The sequence below is a fragment of the Mus musculus genome, chromosome 8, assembly GCF_000001635.26.
Source record: "Mus musculus strain C57BL/6J chromosome 8, GRCm38.p6 C57BL/6J".
Classification (NCBI taxonomy): Eukaryota; Metazoa; Chordata; class Mammalia; order Rodentia; family Muridae; genus Mus; species Mus musculus.
The window spans coordinates 46,300,384-46,326,151 of record NC_000074.6 but is presented as its reverse complement, the minus strand read 5'-3'; the positions used below and the strand labels follow the sequence as shown (position 1 = coordinate 46,326,151).

The 25,768-nt window shown below is 44.8% G+C and overlaps 1 long non-coding RNA gene across 2 annotated transcripts; it reads right to left on the bottom strand.

Moving 5' to 3' along the window:
- Positions 1 to 422: 422 nt before the first annotated feature.
- On the bottom strand, positions 423 to 24,515 carry Gm39168. Of its 2 annotated transcripts, XR_001778550.1 has the most exons (5): positions 24,405 to 24,433; positions 21,475 to 21,650; positions 19,353 to 19,498; positions 19,054 to 19,141; positions 423 to 1,370 (listed from the first exon to the last, which is right to left on the bottom strand). It is a non-coding gene; the product is annotated as a predicted gene, 39168 (long non-coding RNA). The 2 variants fall into 2 exon arrangements; XR_001778549.1 differs by lacking the exon at positions 21,475 to 21,650 and having other exon boundaries at positions 24,405 to 24,515.
- Between the last annotated feature and the right edge of the window lie 1,253 nt (positions 24,516 to 25,768).

Genomic DNA, 25,768 nt, shown 5'->3' with positions numbered 1-25,768 from the left:
GATGGGGTAGAATGTTAGTTTTACCAGGACACAGTCTCCAAAAATGACCAGATATTGTCAGCAACCCCAGAGATGGCACATCTTAGGTGAATGTCAGAGGAAGCAACAGGAAGAAGTATAATCCAGAAACAGGGGAAGGTCACCACAAAAGGTACTTTTTGCTCCTTTGTCTGGGAAGAACATGAGGTCCTTGCACGCAGGACGGCAGCCCAAGGCCCCTTCTGTGTCTCACTGGGTCAGAGAAAAGTGAGAGATGAAAGAGACCATGGCTTAGACCCCGTGGTGATCTCTTTGTGTGAAGTTTCTGATTCTTGTCCCTCAGACAGTTATTTTGCGAGTCTAGTGTCTGCTCACCCCGCCCCCCGTAGTGGCCCAGTATAGCTCCGAAGCAAACAAGGATTAGCCCCAAAAGTCACCTCTTAAGATGTCAAGTGCACACACTTTTGATGATTCTTGTTATACTCTTAAAATCATTTTGCATTCAATTTTTATTTTTGCCAATAAAATAAACCACCTTCAGCTTAGTTACACAATAGGTGATTAGAGAATAGAAGATTTTGACAGTGTTTACTTGCCACTTATAGGAGACCAGTGGTGAGTGTTAGCTTTAAGTATCAGTGAAGAGAAGGAAAGCTACCTCTATCTGCTGAGCCATGGGATTGCAGGTAGTCTCCACCATGTCTGTCTTACGTGGTGCCTAGGGATTCATGTCTGCTAGGCAAGAACCCAACTGAGCTACATTTCCAGCCGAAGAGTGGAGGAGTTCATGAATATTTGTTTGCTCTTCTTCTTTAACTAAGAGGGTTTGTAGGGTTCATGCCTTAGTTGCACCTGAGGGAGGGTCCCTAGTCCTCAGGGCTTTGGAAGGTGCCAGCAATCATGCTGCACAGAGGGACGCTAGAAATTATTCACATTTTGTCCTCTGCCACAGAAGTGGAAAATACATGGTTCCTTAAAGATAAACCATTTGTGCTTTAGTTGAGTGGAAACCTGAAGTCGAGAGGGACATCCATCTGGTCAACCACATGCAGCTTTTGGATCAAGTCACTCAGAACACTCGCTGGGTCTCATTCCATCTTTCACAGAGGCAGAAAGACGTGCTGGGCAGGTGAGACTTTTAAGTAATTCCTGGAGCTGGAGTGATCTGGCTGTGTCCAACTATCAGGAGATCTTCAACGACTTCCCAGCCTCCCATCAGGCCCAGGCTCCAGCTGAGCACATCTCCACATTTCTACCACAATCTGGATGCCCTGCCTGGATTCCACTTCTCCTGGTTCCACATGGGCCTGCAAGCTCTCTCAGGGGTACCGGTGCTGGGAAACTTGGAGCCACCCTTTCTCCTTGCTTGATTTCATGTCCAGCCACCGTCCCTGAAAAGGTGCTGGATCAGAAACACCACTCAGATATGGACACCTGATGCTATGCGAAATTTCCATCCACTCATCAAACTTAACTGCTGACATCTACTAACACACTTCCACACCTGCAATCTCCATCACTCCCAACCTCCCACCTTGCTCCAAGGTCACCTTAAGACCAGTGTGTTTAAAGGTTTTACAAGATGGGACTTGAGAGTTTCCAGCTGCACAAACAAAGCTAGCAATATCACCTCCCTTTTCCCACCTGCTGGCCAGCTCCCAGCGGTAGCTACACGGAGCTAAGTCAGGCTTTGATCACGGGTACACTCATACTTCCTGCCTTGCACACCGTTAACACAATTTCTCCGGGACTCTAGAACTTGTCTTTTAGGGGTGAAGGACTCTGTTTCTGCTCATGCATCCCTGGAAGTTCTGCTCGAATTCTAAGGTGGCTGGGATGGGGGCGGGGTGAGGGAGATTCAAGAAAGAAACATCAAGCACTTGTTGGCATTTGCCAGCAGCACTCTGACTGATCAGCTGCAGTGCCTTCCCATCTTGGACTTGTTCTTCTGATGCCAATCACCTTCTAAATACCCCTAAAGGCCATCTACAGAGAGAATACTCCAGGGCCTGGTGATTGAGCCATAGGATAGAGAATAATGTGGGCCAGTAGTAGGTTGTCTGAATCCTGGCACTCTGTCATAAAATCGACTTTGGTTTGTTAAGATAAGAACTCACCTGAAATGACACCAGGCAGTCCAGTTTCTCAGATTGGCCTGAAAAGGACCGGTAGGCCCAGAGAGAGGCTTAGACTGTTCCTCGCTGGACCTGAGCCAACCCAGCCTCCCTTCAGAGGCCCATTCTGCAGTTTAATCACGTTCTGGATCTATTCTGGGCCATATTCATCTCTTGGAGTGGAAATTGGATTTTGACAATGTGCCTTTTGCATGTAATCTCTTCATTCTAAATTACAGTCAGTCCCCAGCTAGAAAGCCTGGGTTAAAAGGCAGTGTGTGCCAGAATTCCTCCTCCAGCACCCTTCCCCCACCAATACACATAGACACGCTCATATACAGGCATACACTCACACACACATACACAAATACTCACAGCTACACACATATACACAGACATGCATACACACACTCTCATACACACAGGTACACACACTCACACATACATACACAGAGAGACACATACACACACACACATACATACACACAGAGACACACATACTCACACACACACTTACACACACACATGTACACACATACACAAACACACACAGGCACACACATACACTCACACATACACACACACAGGTACATATACTCACACATACACAAACTCACACAGGTACACACACACTCACACACACAGACATACACATTCACACAGAGACACACTCACATATACACACACATTCACACACAGGTACACATACACACACATACACAAGCACACAGGTACACACAAGACACATACTCACACACACATACACACATATACACAAACACACACAGGTACACACACACAGACACTCACACACCCATACACACACACTCATACCCATACACATGCACACTTACACACCCATACACACAGGTGCACACATGCGCACACACACACTCTCTCTCTCTTTCTCTTACACACACACACACACACACACACACACACACACACACACACACACACACCTGGCAGAAAGGCATCGTGTTAGCTGCTGACTACTTCCAGGCACTTGGCTGGGCTGCCTCTGATTTACTAACCAAGGGGACACCTAGTGACAAAAATTGATAAGTGACCAGAGTAAATGACCTAAGATCTTTTCTTTTAAAAAAAATTTGCAGGCTATAAGATGAAATGCCTCTTATTTTTATCCTGCTGCCATTTTTAGAGAATCAATCTTCTACTGCCATTTCTAATGCCCTGGATCTAGAAGTACTTATACTAAAAGCAAAAAGGATGACTATGGTGGCTATGCAGGCAAATGTACTGCTGCCAAGACACAGGTTCAATTCTCCAGTCTGCATAAAGGAAGGCACCACTCCTGTGAGCTGTCCTCTGTCTTGCACAAGCTTGCTGTAGCCAGAGTAACTCCCACCCCACCCCCAGGCAAACAAAGAGATTCAATAGTAAGACAAGGATGGCAGTGCACACTTGTGCGCTCAGGAAACTGAAGCAAGAGGATGGAGAGTCTGAGGAACATAGGGCGCCTCGGTCTCGATCTCATAGTGATCATCCAGACTCTTACTTTCTGCAGGCTGTGGTAGTGCCTGCCTTTAATTTCAACACTCCAGAGGCAGAGGCAGGCAGATCTCTGTGAGTTCAAGGCCAGCCTGGTCTACATTTATGAGTTCCAGGACAGTGGGCAGCCAGCCAGGGCTACTAGAAAGAGACTTCTGCCTCAAACAAACAAAGCCTCATACTTTCAAAGTTCTCTGCCATCCCACAAACGATTCCCAGGCTTCTCGATCATTGGCTCTGAGATTTTTGTTCGGTTATGGCTATTGGAGGGAACACTGTGTAAACAATGGAGACACAGACTTTTATGTATTTTTTTTTATAATTTTAGGTACATAGATCACGTCTCTGTATGACATTTCAGACATCCTCACTGTTAGTTTCCCCTCGGTCTTAGTGTTCTACTACGGTGAAGAGACACCATAACCCCAGCAACTCTTATAAAAAAGAAAGCATTTAATTAGAGCTGGCTTACAGTAAAGAGATTTAGTCCATTGACATGATGACGGGAAGCATGGCAGCATGCAGGCAGACATGGTGCTAGAGGAGTGACAAGTTCTGCATCTGGATCCACAGGCACCAGGAAGGGAGAGATGCTGGGCTTGTAATGAATGGCCTTTTTGAAACCTCAAAGTGACACGCCTCCTCCAACAAGGCCACACCTCCTAATCCTTTCAAAGAGTGCCACTCCCTGGTGACCAGTCACTCAAATCTGTGAGCCCACGAGCCATTCTCATCCAAACCATCATGCCAAGTTCATGATTCTGTTTTTCTTCTCACCACAGCTGACAGAGTTCATTCTGATAGACTTTCTAGAACACCTGATAGAGACCTTGGTCGTGTTGATTCCTTTTCATCTTGTTTTTGTTTTTCAAGACAGGGTTTCTTCGGGTTATTTGTGTAGCGTTGGCTACAGAGCCGGGCTAGCTCTGTAGACCAGGCTGGCCTGGCACCCACAGAGAGAGAGAGAGCCACCTGCCTCTGCCTCCCGTGTGCTGGGATTGAAAGCATGCACCAGCACTGCCTGGCCATCTCGGGGATTCTTGATCTTACAATATTGTTCAAGCATCTATACACACGTATTGATTACATTGCTTGTCCAGGGTACTGAAACTTTTTCAACTTTTAGATATTACTAGGCTGCAAATAGTAAGATATTCATCTATTGAGTCTCACAGTGTGTATGTATGCTACATTTCGTTGTTCATTTGCCAGTTATTGGGCTTCTAGCTTGTTTCTGTTTCCTAGCTATTTTGAATTCAGAATCCGAGAACATGGCCGAGCAAGGCTCAGAGGAGTGCCATGTTGAGTCTTTTGGACAGATGCCAAGGACTGGTAAAGCTGGGTCATACGGTAGATTTGTATTTAAGTTTTTTGGAAACCACCCTGCTTTCTCTAGTTGCCACACCAACAGTGTTGTGGAGTCTCCTTTCCCCACATCCTCTCCAGCATCTGTTGCCGGCTATTTTGTTGATCTAATTTCTCTAATTGTGAGGACCAATGGTCATTCTTTGGAGGCATTTATTAACTATTGTTATTTCTTCTCTCGAAAACACTCTGTTGAAGTCCCAAGCCCACTTTTGAAAGGGTCATTTTTATATTACTCTTCCCGTTTTTAATTCTTTACGTATTTGGACCTTCATCCATCCAGAAAGATTCTCTCCCATTCTGTTACTTTCCTCTTCACTTGAGTGACTTTTTTTTTTAACTATGCAGAAGCCTTTTAGTTTTGTGAAGTCTCACTTGTCAATCATTGACCACAATTCCCAGGAAAATGGAGTCCTATCCAGAAAGTCCTTTCCTATGCCTATATTATGTAGGTATTGCCTGTGTTTTCCTCTAGCGGTTTCAGTGGCATAGATTTCACATTTAGGTCTCCCATCTCTGAGGAGGTACTGAGTTGTTGTGCAAGGTAGTGTGGGTCTAATTTTATTCTCCTACATGTGTATATCCAGTTGTCCCAACATCATTTGTTGAAAATGCTGTCTTTTCTCAAGTGTATAGTTCTGGCATTTTTGTTGGGTATTAGGTGGCTATAGTTATATGCTGTGGTGGTTTGAGCACGCCTAGTCCAGGGAGTGGCGCTCTTTGGAGGTGTGGCCTTGTTGGAATAGGTGTGTCACTGTGGACTTGGGCTTTAAGACCCTCATTCTAGCTGCCTGGAAGCCAGTCTTCTCCTAGCAGCCTTCAGATGAAGATGTAGAACTCTCAGCTCCTCCTGCACCATGCCTGCCTGGATGCTGCCATGTTCCTGCCTTGATGAGAATGGACTGAACCTCTGAAATTGTAAGCCAGCCCAAATTAAATGTTGCCCTTAGAAGAGCTGCTTTGGTCATGGTGTCTGTTCACAGCAGTAAAACTCTAAGACACATGTACTCGTGTTTGGGTCTTTGATTTTGTTCCATTAATCTACATGTATGTTTTTATGCCAGTACCATATTGTTTTTATTACTATAGCTATAATGTATCTTGAGGTCTGGAGTGATAATCCCTTCAGCAGTGTTCTTTTTGCCCAGGATTATTTTGGCTATCTGGAGTCCTTTATGATTCCATATGAATTTTGAGATAGTTGGGTTTTTTTTTTTTTTTGAAAAGAAAGAGATGGGGATTTTGATTGTGATAGCATCAAATCTGTAAATAGTTTGGAGTAAAATACTTATTTTTACAACATTAATTCTACCAATCCATGCGCATGGGATATCACTATTTTCTAGTGTTTTTCTCTATTGCTTTCTGTAGAGATTGGAATTCTTCATTGTGAAGTCTTTCATCTCCTTTAGGTTATTACAAGATATTTTCTTTTCTTCGAGGCTATTGCGGATGGGAGTGTGTTCGTAAACTCTTTGTATGTTTGTTGATGGGCTATGGAAAAGCTATACAGAGAAACCCTGTCTTGAAAAACAAACAAAAATGCTGGGTGTGGTGGCGCACGCCTTTAATTCCAGCACTCGGGAAGCAGGCAGATTTCTGAGTTTGAAGCCAGCTTGGTCTACAAAGTGAGTTCCAGGACAGCCAGGGCTAAACAGAGAAACCCTGTCTCAAAAAAACAAAAAACAAAAAAAGGAAAAGCTATGAATTTGTGAATATTAATTGTGCATTCTGTCCCACTGTTGAAAGTGTTGATCATTTCTATAAGTGTTTTGGTAGAATTTGGGGGATCTCTAATGTATAGCATCATATCACCTGCATACAGGGATAGTTCCAGTTCTCCTTTCACTGTCTATATCCCTTTAATTTTTATTCCTGTTTTACTGTCCCAGCTACTGCTTCAAGCACAACATTGAAAACTAATTGGGATAATGGACTGCTCTATCTCTTTACTGATTTTACTAAGATTGCTTCAAGTTTTTCTCCATTTACGATGGTATTGGCTGTGGACTAGTCATGGATAGCTTTATTTTGCTGACATATGTTCTAGCTACCTCTAGTCTCTCTAGAACCTTTATCATAAAGCGATATTAGATTTTGTCAAAGATTATTTCTGCATCTTTTGAGATGAGCCTGTGAATGTTTTTTTTTTCATAGACCGTTGGTGTGGTTTATCCCACGAGTTGGTTTTTGTTGAGTCAGCTTTGTTGAGTCAGCTTTGTTGAGTCAGCTTTGTTGAGTCAGCTTTGTTGAGTCAGCTTTGCATCCTCAAGATAAATCCTCCTTCTGAGTTGTTGGTCAGGATTGTCCAAAAGATTCCCCAAACATTATAGGTCATTGCTGCTGCCCTTGGTTGTCTCCTAGAAGCGGAAGGTTAAGTCTCTATTGTTGAAGACACCATATACTTCCGACCTAGGACCCAGAGGCCCTGAGCTAGCCCTGACCCTAAAGCCTCCTTCCTGAGTTCTAGCTTTCGTGGTACCAGAAGGCTCTATGCCAGCTTCCAAGAGAGCGAAACAACCAATGTCTTACATGGCTATGATGCCTACAAAGCCGAGCAGTGGCCAGCATGGCACACTCCACTCACGCTCACCAAGACCTCTCTAACTGGCCAACCCATGGGAGGGGATTGATGCCTGGTTCTGGAAACCTTGTCAGCTTCCAAGGGCTAGTGAAGTCATGAATATTAGAGAACTTACAGTCTCCCCTTTTCTAAACTATCCCAGTCCCTAACTACATTCTGAATATTTATCCTTCTGGACATGGAGGGATTCGATAGTTCTCACCCCTCACTAAAGCAAGTTCTCTTTGCAACAGATGAGACCATGACAGAAAACCATGACTCATCAAAATGCAGAGAACAAGAGATCTTGTGGTACCCAGCCCCAGCCAGAGGACCAGACAGTTTGTCGTAAGATGGTGTCTCCTAGGAATGTCAGAGAGGCTAGAATGTCACACCTGTGCTTAAATAAGACATGAACCGCGATGACATCGATGGTTAGCAATCTCAGAGCCTTAACCCTAGACAGAGCCATGGTAGCTGGGGAACTCTGAGAGAGGGAGAAATGTCATCCTCAGGGAAGAAGCCCCAGCTGGTTACCTCATACCAAGCCGTCTTACCTGGGGTCATATACAGAGAGGTAACATCGTATGGACTGAGCAGGTTGTATCTATGTATTTGGAAATATATACATATTTATGTAACAACGATGGAAGATAAAGAGGTCATGAACCCCAGAGAAAACAGGATGGATGTGTAGGAGCGATAGGAGGGAAGAGAGGGAAGTGGGAAAGTATTATAATTATAATTTCAAAAATGATTATGTGAAAAGCAACAAACCTTTTACTTTATGAGTTCTCTGTCATCCCCTACCAAATATTTTCAGCCATCTCTTTCCTTATGAGGCAGAATATTTACCAAAATAAAAGCGAGGAGAAGGAGAAGGGGAACCTCGCCCAGAATTTAGAGAATGGTCTGCTATCGCTGTCTTACATTACTTTGGGAAAGTCATTGACCCATCTGAATCTCCACGGCCTTAGACTCTAATCTGGGTAAACACACAGTATACTATATGCTTCAATGCTAGACAGAGTTCCTGGAGGCTGGTAGAAGGGAGAGGGCAGAAAACTAGAATCTGTCTTCGGAAACCTTTCTGTTTGCATACTAGTCACCCGGAGTTCATGGGACTCAGCCAAAGGACATACTGTTCCCATTTTGCTAGATCTCCTATGAATTATTCATGCCTTACACGAAGGCAGAAAGCATGGATAATTGCTCATTTGACCCCTGCTCAGATAACATTAGGAAGCTGGATGTTATTCCTTGGAGAGGGAAGATACGATTTATAAACGGAAAGTGTCTTTATAGGTTACCAAGTCCACACTTACCCATATTCCAGAACAAGAGGCCAACGTTCACTGGCTCTGGAGTTCATGGTTAGATTGGCAAAGTCATAAGAGTCTACTGAGAGAAGTTATGCGGATGAGTAAAACTCTCATGACCTCATAACCCAACACACTCAATGGTGGGCTGGTTTTTACTTGTTTACAAGTCAAAGGAGGCAACCTAAAAGTGTTACAACCGGAATAGTGTGTGTTACTCATAAACAGACCTTCAGTAATCCTTAGAGAACAGAAGAGAGTTGGGACCTAGGTCCCCAGGGAGAGGTGGAGACGCTTCTCAGCACCAGTCCTTCAACAGTTTGGACCAACTTTTTTTTTTCATTGAAAATGTTCCAATATTTTTAATTTAATATATAAAATGAGTACACCGTTGAATTTTTTTTACAAGATTCTACATACTAACACCTCATTTCTCTAACTCCCGTCCTCTTCCTTCTTCCCATCATGCTGTTAAAAAACTTGTTCTTCTCCAGTCGTTGTGGACGTTGTCTTACCTGGTATCTCTGCCAGGCTGCTACTCTGTTATGAATTCCCTGCTACCAGAATGAACCTGCCTCATTTCCTCTTTCTTAGAGGCCCACCTTACCATCCTATCCAGGATACAACCCCACTCCTTGTTCCATTTGTTTGGCTATTTTGACCTTAACACTCATCACCCACCAACATTCTAAGTTATCCATCTTCTCTCTAATACTCAGCTGGGTGAGGCCAGTGGGTTTTTGTCTGTCTCATTCACTAAAGTGGCTCTAGGCTTAGAACAGTATATGGCACGTGCTTGAGTGCACACTAGTTATGATGCACTTAAAAAGTATTTGCCTTCAACTCCACTCTTGGCTAGGTCTCTTCAAGATCAACTCCCATGGAGAAATAGATACTGTCAACAGTCTCTAGTGCAATCATGTGAGTTAACCAGAAAGGTTCCAGGCCCACAAATTGGACCTCAATCTTATGTTGAACCCTGCCTGTGACTCTTCCCAAAGTCCCATGGTGCCACCAGGGGACACACCTCCCCGCCTCACCTGGGATCGGGCAGGCCTTTGGATGGCTCATTTGAACATACCGCTTTCTCATTATGCCAGGCTGAGAGGTGAAGTCTTGGTTCAGAGCCTCAACAATCTCTGCCTCCCACTTTCTCATTGTGATACACACCTTCATAGCCATTCGCACAGATGGAGAGGGGTGGAGGAGTCCAGCCCTGTCTCAGTGACCCCAGTGCCTGAGAGATGCTCTACTTTTCTCCAGCTTGTGAAAAGATGGCTTCTTCTCAACCCAATCATGACCTTTCTCAAGCAGGTCTGCCATCCTCATTCTCCCCAAGGCCCACCCTCCCAGAAGAGCTGCTTATGGAGGTAATGTGAATTTTAAAGGGGAGATGCAGGGAGCGAGCCTACGGTGTGAGGGATCCATCTACCAGGCTTAACTCGGGGATTTTGGGACTTGGAATCTTAGCTAAACTTGACCAGGATGAACGAAGACTGGAAGAGGCAGAGGACAGAGGTGGAGGGGAGACATCATGTGTTCTTCTCCCAGGCTGCTTTGGTAGTAAACGATCCTAAGGATAATGGAGCGGAACACCATTCCTGAGTGAGCACCGAAATGAACATTTCCTGGTTTGATCATCAATATTCCTTTAATCTTTAAGTGGGACTGTTCTGTGACTTTTTAAAGATTTATTTCATTTTTATAATCCTGTGCGTGCGTGTGTGTGTGTGTGTGTGTGTGTGTGTGTGTGTGTGTGTGTGTGTGTGTACACATGAGAGCAGATGCCCTCAAAAGCCAGAGACAGCAGATTTCCTCTGGAAACTGGAAGTACAGGCAGTTGAGAGGCATGTGCTTTAGGTTCTGGGAGCCAAACTCTAGAAGAGCAATTCATGCTCTGAACCACTGAGCCATCCCTTCAGCCCTTCTGTGATATTAAAACAGCTCCTCAAGTGCCATGAGAATTATCCAAGTGTGTGTGTTCAGAGCCTTTCTCACGCTCTCCTGCACCATGGCTTTCCCGAAAGAATGGAAGTGTGCATGCTATAATGTGGTTTTGGTTTATAATTATGCCTGCTACAGAGTTGCTCTTATATTGTTGGGCAATGAAAAGCTCAGACGAGCACACCAATGTTAGAACCATGGAGCTGGGCCCAGAAGGACTGAGTGGAATAGGAGCCAACATTCTGACGTTTTCCCCCTATACATGGCATTGGGGCCAGTAATGGCTTTCAAGTCAGATCAGCCCTTTTGGGAAATCTTACTACAAACAAGTAACACACTGGGAAGAACTATAGTTGATGAATATATAGACATCAAAAGTGTGTATGTTGCGGGGTGTCCCGGAGCAATACCTCTGTAAGATAAATTCTCACCTAGCACAGGTGAGTGATCCCTACAAGTCCCCAGACAAAACATTGCTCTCCTCACCAGGTCTTTTCAGGTTTTCTGTGTTCCTGGGATCAGTGACATCATGCCCATGTGGCAGGCTTACTGTCCCCCAAAGGTCTGTATGGCACTAGTCTCCAGAACTTCAGACTTTTACTTTCTATGTCACATGGACTTTGTAGCTGGGATTAAGGGGTTTGCAATGGATAGGAGGGTATTCTCAATTATTTAAGTGGGCCTAGTGTGATCACAAGTAGTGATGATTGTGGTGGCGATGGTGGCGGTCGTGGTGATGGGGGTGATCGTGGTGGTGGTGGTGATGATGACAGAGATGTACTTTGGAGAAAAAGGTACAAGGGTTACTCCAAGAATATAAATGTCTAAAACAAACAAACAAAAAATCAAAAACCAACCTCCTATGAAACCTCCGCAAAACTGCAACTCTGCAGACACCTTGACATCACTGCAAATGATTTAAAATTCTAAATCTGTGTCATTTGAAGCTATTACTGGCTTTAAATTTACAGCAATCTCTTAAAGAAACAATGGAGAATGAATATTTCTATGATGAGACCATCCCTGTTGACTAGGAAAAGGCTGGGCCACCGAGATAGGTGAGTGCACTGCAGGGCATGACCGACTCCCTTGCAGGCTGATCATTCAATACTGTTGGGAATTGCCCAGAGCTTTCTTTGGAGCATTGTCTTCCGGTACCACTTATTTGGAAGGATCTAGGGAAGCCAAGTCCTGTTCTCAGGGATAAGGACATCTGCTGCTCCTGCGGAGTCCACAGAAAATGTGTATTCATTGTGGGAAGCAGAGAGTGCCCGTGAGGCCACATCTACCTGTATGGCTCCCAGTGACTTCTCTCTTTGGCAATAGCACAACTTAGCCAATGTTGAGTCAAGTCAAGCAAGCAAGGGCTGCCTGGAAACCCGATACACTTGTTCTTATGAAACATTGCAAAATCTCAAGGGTGTGTTTTCTCATATATTCTGGAACCCCTTGATCAAATTTCATTAATATGGTTGACATAGCTAGTACTTGGGCAACTTAACCTGTGCCTCAGGTTGGACCACCAAGGCTACTGTGGATGCCAGACCCTGCTCTCTAACACTTTGGACCACCACAGAACAGAGTTGCATACAGCAATGGTATCATAGAACTTGAACTTTTGTCCAAGCATCTTAGTTAAATATTAACCAATATTCTAACTACAAATAATGAGCAGCTAAGCCAGAGACAATGTCATCAGATACCCTGGCCTCTAAGAAGTCCATGAGGATGCAAGATGTACTGTTGAGATTGCAGGGGAAAATAACTTCCTGGTCCTCTGGTCCTCTGGTCTTCCTGGTGTTGAAAGTAAGGTGCTGTCACCCATTTGACAGTTAGGTGCTGTGTGTTAGATGACAGTGTAGTGAGACAGGCTATGTGGATTTAATCACAAAGTCACAGACCCTGCATCTTTCTTCCATTTGTCTTCAACTTAACCCATGCCTTGTTGATTTCCACAATTCACCAGTTTGTTAAATAGTTCATCCAGTGAGTGCTTTGCTTATGTTTTATGCAAAAGAGCAAGACCCTCAGAACCTCACATGTGGACTGAAGACGCTGACATTTGATGAGCAGGTTACAAAACGGGTGATACACGACACTACCGCTTTCAAATTATGACTCTATTACTGAATTGTAACTACAGGACCGTGGAAGAGATCAGTGAGTGGCTAACTTGATAAGCTACTCCAGTCAGTGAGCAATCTGTACAAACACATCTGGATTCTAACAAACAAACAGCCATAGCAATATGTAGGTGCGCTGGTGGTTGGCAGAAATATTCGTTGTGGGCAGGTGAGTGTTTTCAAGGGTCTAAAACCTCATGATGTTATTATAGAAGACAATATGAATATTGCCTAAAGTTTAATCTACCATATCATAATAACAAAGTAATTGTGACTATAGAGTCAAAATAATTAAAATATAAACAGACAATCGTGCAGGGGGCTAGAGAAATATTTTAAAAGGTAAAGGCACATGCCACTTTTGCGGGACTCTAGTTCATCAGTTCCCAGCATCCATGCCTGGGGACTGACAACCACAGGTAACTCCAGCTCTAGGGGACCTGACACCCCACACACACCTCTTCTGGACTCTCTGGGCTCCTCTCCTGCACATAGCTTCCCCCTACCCCCGTACACAGAGACATAATTTACAATCAAAGAAATATTTCTAAAAGGTTAAAATGCAGAATAAGAAAAAAATAAGAATTAAACTAGAGATGATGGGGAAACTTGGAATTATACAAAACTTTAGATTTTAGTATGGCCGTTAGAAATGACCAGTGGGGACTGAGGAGAAAGATAGCTCCACAAAAAGTTATCCAAACTAAAGGGGTAATCTTTATTTTTTCATTTGAAATTCTAAGGTAGAGTTCCTGATGATAAATGTGACTTATTGGTTTTTAACTATAGTCATTCATAAGGGAACTATATTACTTCTATTCTGATAGCTTTTAAACAAAACTGAAGCTAAGCTGGGAGTAGTGGCCCACGCTTTTAATCCCAATAGTTAGAAGGGAGAGGCAGATCTCTGTGAGTGACAGGACAGCCAGGGCTGTTATACAGAGAAACCTGGGTTTGGAAATACTAATAAATGAAATAAAATAAAATAAAATAAAATAAAATAAAATAAAATAAAATAAATTGAAGCTAACATAATAAATATTATGAGACAACACTGAATCTCAGTTAATGAAACCTTGCCAGAAGACTCTGCTTACAGCGAAAGACATCAGTATGAGTAGCAAATTTATCCAACTACAAAACATGATAAATTCAATGAATCAATCATTAGGCAAGTTGCCCTTCTACAAATGAAACACTGACCAAATGGTTTTCATTAAATTGCCTGAAAACCTTCCATATCCTTGTAAACACAAGAGATCTGATTATAAAGGGGTGCTGCCGGCAAAGAACAATAAACTTTGCATGAACCAGCTGTGACTTCACAACAATTGCTGTACTAACGATTCCTAGCATTTCCTTTATATGGAAAGAGCCCAAAAAACGGGGTTAACAGACACAGGCCCATGACACCTAACAGAAAAAAAGCGAAATGAGCCTGTGTTCCACATGCAGCCTTGGGCAGACCATCTGTGTCCGTGGTTCTCAACCTGTAGGTTGCGCGCCCATCGGAGGTCGAGCAACCTCTTCACAGGGGTCGCCTAAGACCATCAGAAAACACAGATATTTACATTGCGGTTCATTACAGTAGCAAAATTACAGTTAGGAAGTAGCAACAAAAATAATGCTACGGTTGGGGGTCACCACGACATGAGAACACTTCCCAGACAGGTTGATCAGTGAAAGTTACTTCAGTCAGTTCTCTTCTACCTTGTTAATCTTTCTTTTTGAATGTACTTTAAAACTGTATTTAGAGGCCAGGAGGTAGTTCAGTGGGTAAAAAGTACTTAGGGCACAAATATGGAGGAGAGATCTCCTCGGAACTCATGTATAGCTGGAGGCAGCTGCCCACGTCTGTGTTCTTAGCGCCCCCTACCGGGAGATGGGAGGCAAAGACATGCGGCTCTAGCGGTTCACGAGCCTCTTGGCCTAGCCTGTGAAGCAGCGAGCATGAAGACTTCATTTAAAGGGAGGCAAGAAGCAAGAACTGACACCCAAGGTTGTCCTCTGACCACATCCATGTGTCTACACTGCTCGTACAACGGCAGGCACACCCATGTGAGCACACAAGCAAAACAATTAAGATTTAAAAATCTATGCTTTTGAACGATAGATACTAACACAACTTACTAATACAGAGAAGCAGTTTCATCTGACTAAGCTTGGGTGTCAGGTGTGTCATCAGAGCCCCATCCCCTTTACTAATATGCTTGTGGTCTAATCCTATACTCCCCTTATTTTCTAAGGGAAAGGGGGGAAACTAATCTAGTTTTATTGTTTTTCAGTGAAATTCTGTGGCATCCTGGAAATGCACACAATTACTAGAATGTTCTTCGAGGCTCATTGCGCAAATAAACTCATGGGTGAGAAGACCTTCTTTTCCTCGAATGTGTCAATTTGGGGGTGGGAAATTTTTCAGTGACTGATTAAAAAGGAGAAGACTGTTGTGAGCTTGGGTGGAAAGGTCTGTAGAGGGCTCTGATTTCTCGTGCAAAGCCAGGGTTGAGGATGGGGATAAATATAGAACGCAGTAGAAAGAAGGCCCGGCCCATTTTCCTGGCTCTGTCAGAACAGAGGTAGGAAGGATATGAAGATTTCATAGGAAACCATTTTCATAGAAATCTGGCAATTGAAGCCATATCTTCACAGAAAATGGTCCTTCCTTCTTTTCTTCCGTGTAACTCAGTGTCACAAGAAGAAACCTGAAACCAAGGCCAGAAACAAAGGAGCCAGCCCAGAGTTGGCACTGGCTGGCTAACATCCCCAAAGCAGAGGAGAAAGAGGCAAGCCAGGAATTGTGGATTCCTGGTACCAGCTTTTCTCCTGCCTTGTCTCCAGATCAGGGCACAGCGCCCAGAGCTTTAGAGTCCATTTTTGAAGAACAAACCAGTTGTCAAGAGCATATAGAATTAAGAAATATTCAAGACACGAGGAGACTTCTCTCCTACGAGGAAGATGTGTCTGAGATGTGTAGGAAGAGGTGAGAGACCGAGGGAGGGGAGGGGGATGTGGACAGCCCTGCAGGGAACCCTGAACAGGAAGCTGTGTTCACAACAGCAAAAGAGGAGAAACTACCAATGAGTGTGGGACAGCAAGAGAATCTTAGTAACCATGACATAAGGATAGTCCCGATGGGGGAGCTGGAGGGGACTCCGTAGAAGACCATCAGAGTCAACTAACCTGTACCCTTGGGGGTTCCCAGAGACAACCAAAGGGCATACAAGGGCTGGACCTAGCCGCCCCCAGATGCAGCTTGTTCTTCATGCAGGTCCCAATAACTGGAGCAGGGGCTGTCCCTGACTCTGTTGCCTGCCTGTGAATTCCATTCTCCTAACTGGGCTGCCTTGTCTGGCCTCACTGGGAGAGGATGTGCCTAGTGCTGCAGTGACTTGAGGTCACAGGGTGGGTTGGTACCCAGGGGGGACTCCCCCCCCCTTCTCAGAGGTGAAGGGAGAGGTTGGGGGAAGTGTGGTGTGAGGGGGACTGGGAAGAGAAGGACACTGTGATTGGGATATAAAGTAAATGAGTGAATGAATGAATGAATGAATGAATGAATCGAAAAAATAAAATAAAAGTGAGTTGAAGAAGAGGAGGAAGAGGAAGGAGAGGAGAAGGAGGAAGAAGAAGAGGAGGAATCGATGTACCCAGAGCTGTTAGAAACTTGGGCTATACATGTGAATGATGCTGACTGATAGCTTCATAAGAACTGACAGGGATATACCATGGATACTTTGAGTTATGACTGAAGGGCAGGGGCCCTATCCACACATAAGAGCAGAACCTTGATGGGAAAGGAAGACATAACTGAGAGACAGCCAGGAGGACTGTCCTCACACATCCAGGCTGCCCAACCAAGATCTCCAGAAAGGACCTTAGGCCCATTCGGCTTTGTTTGGATACCAGTAGGGACCATCAATAAACTCAAGGGAGGAAAGGGATAGGATCTGAGGTATGGGACACTCGGCTCTATTCGGACCCTTTTTGGACACGAAGGGAAAGGAAATGGATGTCAGAGGTGTGAGACAAGCCCGCTGCTCCATTGCATCTGAATGGAGATTGAGCAACGGGACCAAGGCAGGGAGTTCATTGATGGGAAGGGTGAAGATGTGTATGAACTAGACAGGGGTGGTGGCAGACACCTATAATCCTAATATTTAGGAAGTAGAAGCAAGGCAATTTTGACCTCAAGTCCAGAATTAGTTATATATCAAGGCTGTTTCTCAAAAAACAAAAACAAACAAAAAAAAACCCAAAAAACAAAAAACTAGGCTGGGAATATGATTCACTTAGAGAGCACTTGCTTAAAATGTATGTTCAAGGCCCTGGGTTCCATCTACAGATTTATTATATATATGAGTACACTGTCTCCGTCTTCAGACACACCAGAAGAAGACATCGGATCCCACTACAGATGGTTGTGAGCTACCATGTGGTTGCTGGGATTTGAATTCAGGACCTCTGGAAGAGCAGCCAGTGCTCTTAGCCGCTGAGCCATCTCTCCTGCCCACATTTTTTTAAATAACAGAGTGAATAGCGCTTGGAAACTGAAAAAAGGGAGCCCCTCTTTTCTGCCTGCCCTGGTGGACATCTGCATGTAGAACCTCAATTCACTGAGACGTGAATGGAAGGATGTCAGCACGGAATTATCACCAGGTATAGGGAGGAGGAGGCTAGACCCAGCCCTAAATGGCTTGGTGTGTGTGGCTAATCTACCTCAAGTATACCCAAATGGAGAGATGGAAATTGCTGTCTGCTAGTCAGGAGAAACACAGGCAGGGAGCAGAAGCAGAATTGCTGAAGTAAAATGAGGAAGGGAGTGACAGGTGAAAATCTGTCATTCACAAAATCTCTTAAACTGGGGCCTGCAGGGATGGCTCAGCAGTTAAGAGCGCTGACTGCTCTTCCAGAGGTGCTGAGTTCAATTCCCAGCAACCACATACACGGTGGCTCACAACCATCTGTAATGGAGTCCAATTAAACAGAGTGACAGTGTACTCCCATACATAAAATAAATAAATCTTTTTTTTTTGAAAAAAAAAAAGAAAGAAAGAAAACCTCTTAAACTGAATGCAAAAGTAAAAGAGGACCCAGGTAGCTTGAGACAGAACTCTGGAGGCACACAGAAGACCAACAGAAAAAAGAAGAAAAATCCTCAACAGAGATTGAGAAGAGGCGAGAGATCTCTTCTCTATGATGTCATGGAAACCAAGCAAGCAAGGACCTTCACGTGACAAATGCTAAAAGATGACAAGTGTCCACTGACCACAAGGATGCTTAGGACATACCTTCTCTGCTCTAGCTAATCTGGGATTAACTGGATATCCAGACACCACGGCCTAGTCATGGGAACGTGCAAGCTAACTCAGAACAGGTGCTTGGAGATGTCTGTGGAGCGCCCTAGTGAAACCCGAAGACCCCACACCTCTCATTCCTCTTCCCCTTGGCCTGCCTCCTTCAATGCCTTCCTACTTCCCCCTTCTCAATTCTCCTTCCTTGATGACTGTGATGGTTTGTATATCCTTGGACCAGGGTGTGGCATCATCTGAAGGTGTGGCCTTGTTGGAATAGGTGTGACCTGGTTGGAATGGGTGTGTCACTGTGGGTGTGGGTATAAGATCCTCACCCTAGTTGCTTGGAAGTCAGTCTTCCACTAGCAGCCTTTGGATGAAGACATAGAACTCTCAGCTCCTCCTGTGCCATGCCTGCCTGGATACTGCCATGCTCCCACCTTGATGATAATGGACTGAACCTCTGAACCTGTAAGCCAGCCCCAATTAAATGTTGTTTTTTATAAGACTTGCCTTGGTCATGGTGTCTGTTCACAGCAGTAAAACTCTGACTAATACAATGACCTGTGTGTCTTTCTTCCTGTGGTTTCTTCCAGCATGTAAGGGTTCTTACCCTGGGAGACAACCAAGGAGAGACTATGAGCACATTGACCCCTGGAAAATTCTCACGGGGGAGGCCATCAGGAGGAAAGATTTGTCAGGGTCCCTAAGTAACATCAGTTAGAAGCCTGAGCCAGTACCCAAGCCTCTTTGGCAATCAGTACTGTTTCTTCTATCCACGGTGCAGAAATACTCAAGAAGTTCCCCCAAAAGGGCCTGGTGCGGAAACCCATCCTGATCACTCACCTGCAGGGCCCTGATCTCTGCACTCCTCCTGCAGGCAAAGAATCCAGGTCGGGATTTCAGTACTTCATCTTGGCTGTCTTGATTGGATCTAGAACCAACAAGGAGGCACACGTTTGGGCTGGTGTGTGAGGCTGTTGAAAGGATAACTTGAGAGGAACGATTCCCCACCCCCCACCCCCCAGCAGGCTGCAGTTCCACCAGGGACCAGGATGTAAGAAAGGCGCTGCCCTCACCAGCCTGCATTTGCTCTTTGCTGTGGAGTCTCACCCCTGCTACCTCTTGCTGACACCAGAGCTCACCTTCTTCATCCTTCCGATGTAGACGGGAGATGAAGGATTTCTCCAGGAAATCTCCAGGCTTTTGGGACCATACAGGGACAGTCTACATTCTCGTGGAATGGGAGAGTCACTGCGTTCCCAGTTTCTCCATCGTTGGACCATGCAATCTGAGATATGTGGGACAACGTAATAAATTCCCATGGGATGTGTATTCATCCTACTGTTTTGCTCATCTCAGGAAGCCTAATAAATACAGGGACCAAATGCCTAACATCAAAATCCAGAGAGGGGGTGGGGCCAGCGTGACACCATGTCCAGTTATATTCAAAGAGTTGCAATGCTAAGTTCTCATTTGGAAGGCTTTATCCTGGCCTGTACCCTCCTGAGCCACTAGAGTCAAAAGCTGCCCACTCCACCCCCCTTTGCCTCTCTTATTTCAATAAACATTTATGAACATTTTCTGATGCCAGACACTGCAATCAATATATATATATATATATATATATATATATATATATATATATATAAACAAATATATATATATATATCAATATATATATAAACAAAGATGACTAATTAAAGTCTCAGGCTTCAGGCACTCCCATACCAGGGGAAGACACAGCCTGTGTGGCCTGTGGCATGGGTAGGCTTTGACAGGAGGCAAGCAGGATGAATATCCTGCTCCTGGGAATGTGATGGCTTCCCATTCACTAACACCTTCATCTAACGCTTCCAATTATTACCCATCCAGCGGAGACAAGGTGTCCCATCAAAACGAAGCCATTCTTAGACAGTGAGACCCAGGCTAGAGTCAGTCTCTTGCACAGTTTATGGAATGATTTCTTTTCTTAGAAGTTTTTTAGTTTCAACCACTAGAGGGCGCCAACCAACCCTCAATGGGTTCAAATTGGCCACATCGTGAAGTGGCCTCAACACTCAGGAGGCTAGGCGATCCGTGACCGTATTGATAACTTTCATCTTATCTCAAAGAGAGTCTTGCAGCTCAGGCAAGCTTTAAATTGACCGCACAGATTTTACTCTTGACTCAGGAAGAACTGAAGAAAGGTCATAAGGAGTCAGTCAGGCTAACGTAAAGAAAGGACAGCAACAATGGCTGTAGTAATAGACATTAGAACCAAATGGCACAAAAGACTCAAAAACAGAACCTTTTGCCAATTATCCTGTCAATTCATAACTGCAACATAACCTTTAATTAGTTACAAATCACTGTATAGTAATGGTATCAAATAAATAGAGTCACAGACCTATATACCAGAATTGCCTGAGGGCTTTGCTTTAAAGCTATAGACTCCAGTGCATCACAGTTTTCTGTTTTCTGTTTTGTTTTGTTTTGTTTTGTTTTGTTTTGTTTTGTTTTGATACAAGGTCTCAGTCTGAATTTCAGGATGGCCTTGAACTTGAGATCCTGCCCCTTCCATACCGTAAGTGCTGTGGATACAGGTATGGGCCACCATACCCAGCAAAGGTTCTTTTTTAACCATGAGTTTGTGGTAGAATGCAGGACTAATACTTCCAGAAGTTTTATGATCGCCAAGAGTTCAGATGCCATGGCCTGATCATCAAAGCATGAGAAATATGCTTCATTTTTCTTTCCTGTATGAGCTGGTGTGTGTGTGTGTGTGTGTGTGTGTGTGTGTGTGTGTGTGTGTGTGTATGTGTGTGTGTGTGTATGTGTGTGTGTGTGTATGTGTGTGTGTTTGTGTGTGTGTGTGTGTGTGTGTGTGTGTGTGTGTGTGTGTGTGTGTAAGCTTCTCAGTCTATAGAACCTGCCTCTATGGGAGGTGTCACATGTCGCTGATCTTTAGCCTCATCTTTACGGAAGAGATCACTTGACCTTTACTGAGTTTTAATGTAGTCATATTTTAAGCTTTATTGTGCGCATGAGCTTGAGTTAATTATCACCAGGAAAAATTTCACCAGATTTTTCTGGGCTTGAATATGCCTAAAATAAACTACTTGGGGGGTCAGACTCCCCATGTTTGTACAAACACCACCAATTGAGTCTTGTTGAACCAAACTACCTTCTTGCCTCCCTTCCCCATGGGTCATCATTCTGCTGGCTGTGGTGGTCAGAGACTCCCCCACATCTCCTGGTTACTTCCTGATTGCTACAATCAAATACCTGACAAGAAGAAATTTAAGGGAGGGAGGTTTGGTTGTGGGTTACAGTGTGAGGAGATTCAGCGCTTCAAGGCAGAGAGGACATAGCAGGAGTGGAGGCGACTGGTCACATTGTATCTGTGTCGCTTCAAGGCAGAGAGGACATAGCAGGAGTGGAGGCGACTGGTCACATTGTATCTGTGTTGCCAGACAGAGAAACAGATAAACAGGGATGCTCCCCTCACTTTTTATTTAGTCCAGAAGTGATACCGAGCATATATAGCATAGGTATTTCTACCTCATTAACTCAATCGAGAAACTCCCTCCTAGATGTGTCCAGAGGCGTGAGGTTGAGATGCCTCAAGTCAAAAGTATTTACCATCATAGTACAGAGAGAGGGAAAATGCTGTGTAGCGGTAGTTAGTTAAACCACTTTGTGCTCCTGGTGGGCCTTTGCTTCCAGCCACCCTCCAGAGTCCTCTGAATTTGCAAATGAAACACACACACACACACACACACACACTCTCTCTCTCGTTAATTTTAATATGCCTTGACTAGCTCAAAGCCTGGGCAGTTCTAATCCTTCCCACTGTTAGCAAACACTCCCACCAGTACTCTCGAGTTAGCATCTTTTATTTCATCTATATTTCATCTCTGCTTCCCCAAACACAACTGGAGAAGTGGCCTGTGTGCCCACTTTCCCTGATTCTCACATGTCAGCTGGCCTTTAGGACTGGTCTTCCTTCTTCCCTTTCATGGCTTTCTCTCCTCCCTTCCTCTCTTCTAGTTCCTAACCTGTGCAAATCCAAAGGTCCCGCCTCAGTCTGCCTGCCCAGCCACTGTCTGTTGACTCTATTGATCAATCAAAAACCAATTGGAGAAAAGGACCTTCAGCGTTTAGACACGCAGATTCCCGTTTTGGGAGGGGGGGGTTGGATTAATTCAGAGCATTAGAACCGGTCCCCAATGATGCTTTATCAGTGTGTAATCTTCCAGGCATCCTATGGGGAAATACTTGATCTAACTCAGGCTTCAAGATGGATGAGCAGAAAGACGCTTGCAATGTGCACTCAGCAGTGGAACAGCATCTACATATTGAAGAAGGAGAGGGGAGGTGTGGAGTCTTTCTGAGAGCCTTGAAGGAGAGAGCAGGTCTGCTGATATCTTGATTTTAGATTTAGTAGCACCCGTACTGTAAGAATAAATTCCCATTGTCTTAAATTCCCAAGCTGATGGTCACCTATTATGAAGCCCGGAAGAGGAAAATAGTCTCTCTTAAGGACTTAGGCCACATCTCCTTCTGGAAGTCTCCCTGTAAGCCACATCTCATTGGCTTTTTATCATTCCGTGTCTAAGTCACTCTCTATATTTCTTAAAGATAGCAACCCGTTCTGTCTCCACTGTGACACCAGTGCCATTCTGAGAATTTATTAAGTGCATCCCCTGTGGTCCAGATACTGCGTAGCATCACACATGGCTATGTAGAGCAGTAGAGCAGTGGTTCTCAACCTGTGGGTCATGATGCTTTTGGAGTCAAAGGGCCCATTCACAGAGGTCGCATATCAGATATTTTCATTACAACTTAGAACAGTAGCAAAATTACAGTTATGAAGTAGCAACAAAATGATTTTGTGATTGGGAGTCACCAGGACATGAGGAACTGTCGTAAAGGGTCCCAGCATAAGAACAACGACTGACATGGAGTCATGGCAACATGGAGTCATGGCAACAAGCCCTGGAGGTAGGCACATCCATTGCTGCTTTATAGAGCCAGAAACCAAGGCCCAGAGGCTTGCCAAAGGCTGTTCAGTGAACAGAGAGAACGTGTATTCAAATCCCTCTGAATCGCAGGTCCAATGGGGATGTGCATAGGCCGTACAAAAAGCTAGTGGTTGGGGCTGGAGAGATGGCTCGGCGGTTAAGAGCACTGACTGCTCTTCCAGAGGTCCTGAGTTCAATTCCCAGCAATCACATGGTGGCTCACAACCATCCTTAATGAGATCTGATGCCCTCTTCTGGTGTGTCTGAAGGCAGCTACAGTGTACTCATATAAATAAAATAAATTAACAAAAAGAAAAAAGATTAAAAAAAAAAAAAGCTAGTGGTCCACCAGGCTGATGGAGAAGGCTGAGGGAAAGATCAGGTCTTAATTAGCAGTATTGAAACAGAGTGTGTGTGTGTGTGTGTGTGTGTGTGTGTGTGTGTGTGTGTGTTCAAGATTTCTTGACAAGGGTAGAGAAACAGAAAGTATCTGTACAGAGTTGGTAATACTGGTACACCTACCACCTTGGCTTCATTGCTGCAACCCGCCCTTGACGGCTAAACCTGAGTTTTCAGTCTAGTGTCAGTAAAGCAAATTGTAGAACCGCTCAGGATGCAAAAATGATGGGGATAAAAATGGCGTTTCCATGAAAGTCCAGGTTTCCTGCATTCCTTGCAGGCCTGGCATAGGATACAGACGCTTTCACCGTGTGTCCTCGTGGTGTACTGGCTTTCACCGCATGCCCTCGTGGTGTACTGGCTAGGTTTAAGTCAACTTGGCACAGGCTATCATCATCAGAGAGGAGGGAGCCTCAATTGAGAAAATGCCTCCATGAGACTGGGCTGTGGGCAAGCTAATAGGACATTTTCTAAATTAGTGACTGATGGGGACTGTTTATTCCACTGTGGGTGGGGCCACCTTTGGGCTGGTGGTCCTGTGTTCTATAAGAAAGCAGGCTGAGCAAGCCATGGGGAGCAAGCCAGTAAGCAGCACCCTTCCATGGCCTCTGCATCAGCTCCTGCCTCCAGGTTCCTGCCCTGCTTGAGTTCCTGTCCTGACTTCCTTTGATGATGAACTGTGATGTGGAAGCGTAAGCCGAATAAACCATGTCTCAGTTATTATTTTACTGCTGCGGACACCACGACCAAGGCGGCTCTTATAAGGACAACATTTAATTGGGGCTGGCTTACCGGTTCAGAGGTTCAGTCCAGTATCATCAAGATGGGAGCATGGTAGCGTCCAGACAGGCATGGTGCAGGAGATGCTGAGAGAGTTAGTTCTACATCTTCATCTGAAGGCTGCTGGGAAAAGACCAGCTTTCAGCCCATGGCCACCCACTTCCTCCAACAAGGCCATACCTACTCTAACGAGGCCACACCTCCAAGTAGTGCCACTCCCTAAGTCAAGCATATTCAAACCAACACAAATCCTTCCTCCCCAAGTGTCTTTTGCTCATGGCGTTTCCTCATAGCCATAGAAACCTTAATTAAGACAGTGGACAAGACTCCACTAGTCCCCAGGCTCTGTTGCCTATCCCTGATGGCAGCCACATTGTTGTCCCTTCCTTTCTGTCAATGCCACTGTTGGGTTGGGACTATGCTTGGTGACCAGAGGACTATGATACTGGGTAAGAAAAGTCTGCAGAGAGACCACCAGCACAGTGGGATTGCTGATGTCATGCAGCTAGGGTAGGCATGGAGTGACTGTCCCCTGAGGCTACTGTATTAATGTCAATCATATACTACTTCCTTCTGTCTTGGTATGTGAACCTGCGGAAGGCAGGAAGCAGTCCCATCCTGCTGGCTACGCCCAAGCACTGGATCCCCATGGATGCTTAGGGCCCGCTTTCATTATTACTCAACTCATGGGCAGGAGTTCAGAGAAGGCTCAAGGACGTGGCTAGTGCTTCCTTACAGTGCTCACACAAATGGAAGGCAGACAGACACCCAACAGAATATGCGCCAAGACTCAAACCCAGGGACCTGACTAGACTCTTCTTTACAGTCATTAAGGCAGCTGTCCTTGAAGATCATGTATCAAATCAACAATTCCTTGGTAAAATACTTCGTGATAGCAGCTTTCTGTGGACCGCGGGGCAGTTTGGTTCCCTCATTGTAACAGATTCCTGAGCCCTGACCTGGGGCATTGGGTCTCAGCACACTCGTAGGTCTTTCCAAGGAAAACCCAGGGCTTGGTTTCCTTGCTCCCTTGCCTTCTGTTCCTTCAGCCACAGGAGAGCTAGCACACCGGTCCCTCCCTCCCACTGTTGAGGCTCTCAGAAGACATTTTCTGTCTTCCTTGGTAAGTCTAAAACAGTGGTTCTCAACCTGGGGGTCAAGGGTCACCTAAGACCGTCAGAAAGTACAGATATTTATACATGACAATCATCACAGTAACAAAATCACAGTTATGAAGTAGCAACAGAAATAATTTTATGGTTGGGGAGTCAACGCAACATGGGGCACTGTATTAAAGGGTTGAAGCATTAGGAAAGTTGAAAGTCACTAGGGTAGAATGACTACTATGTATACTGGTAAAGACTGGAAGGACTTGC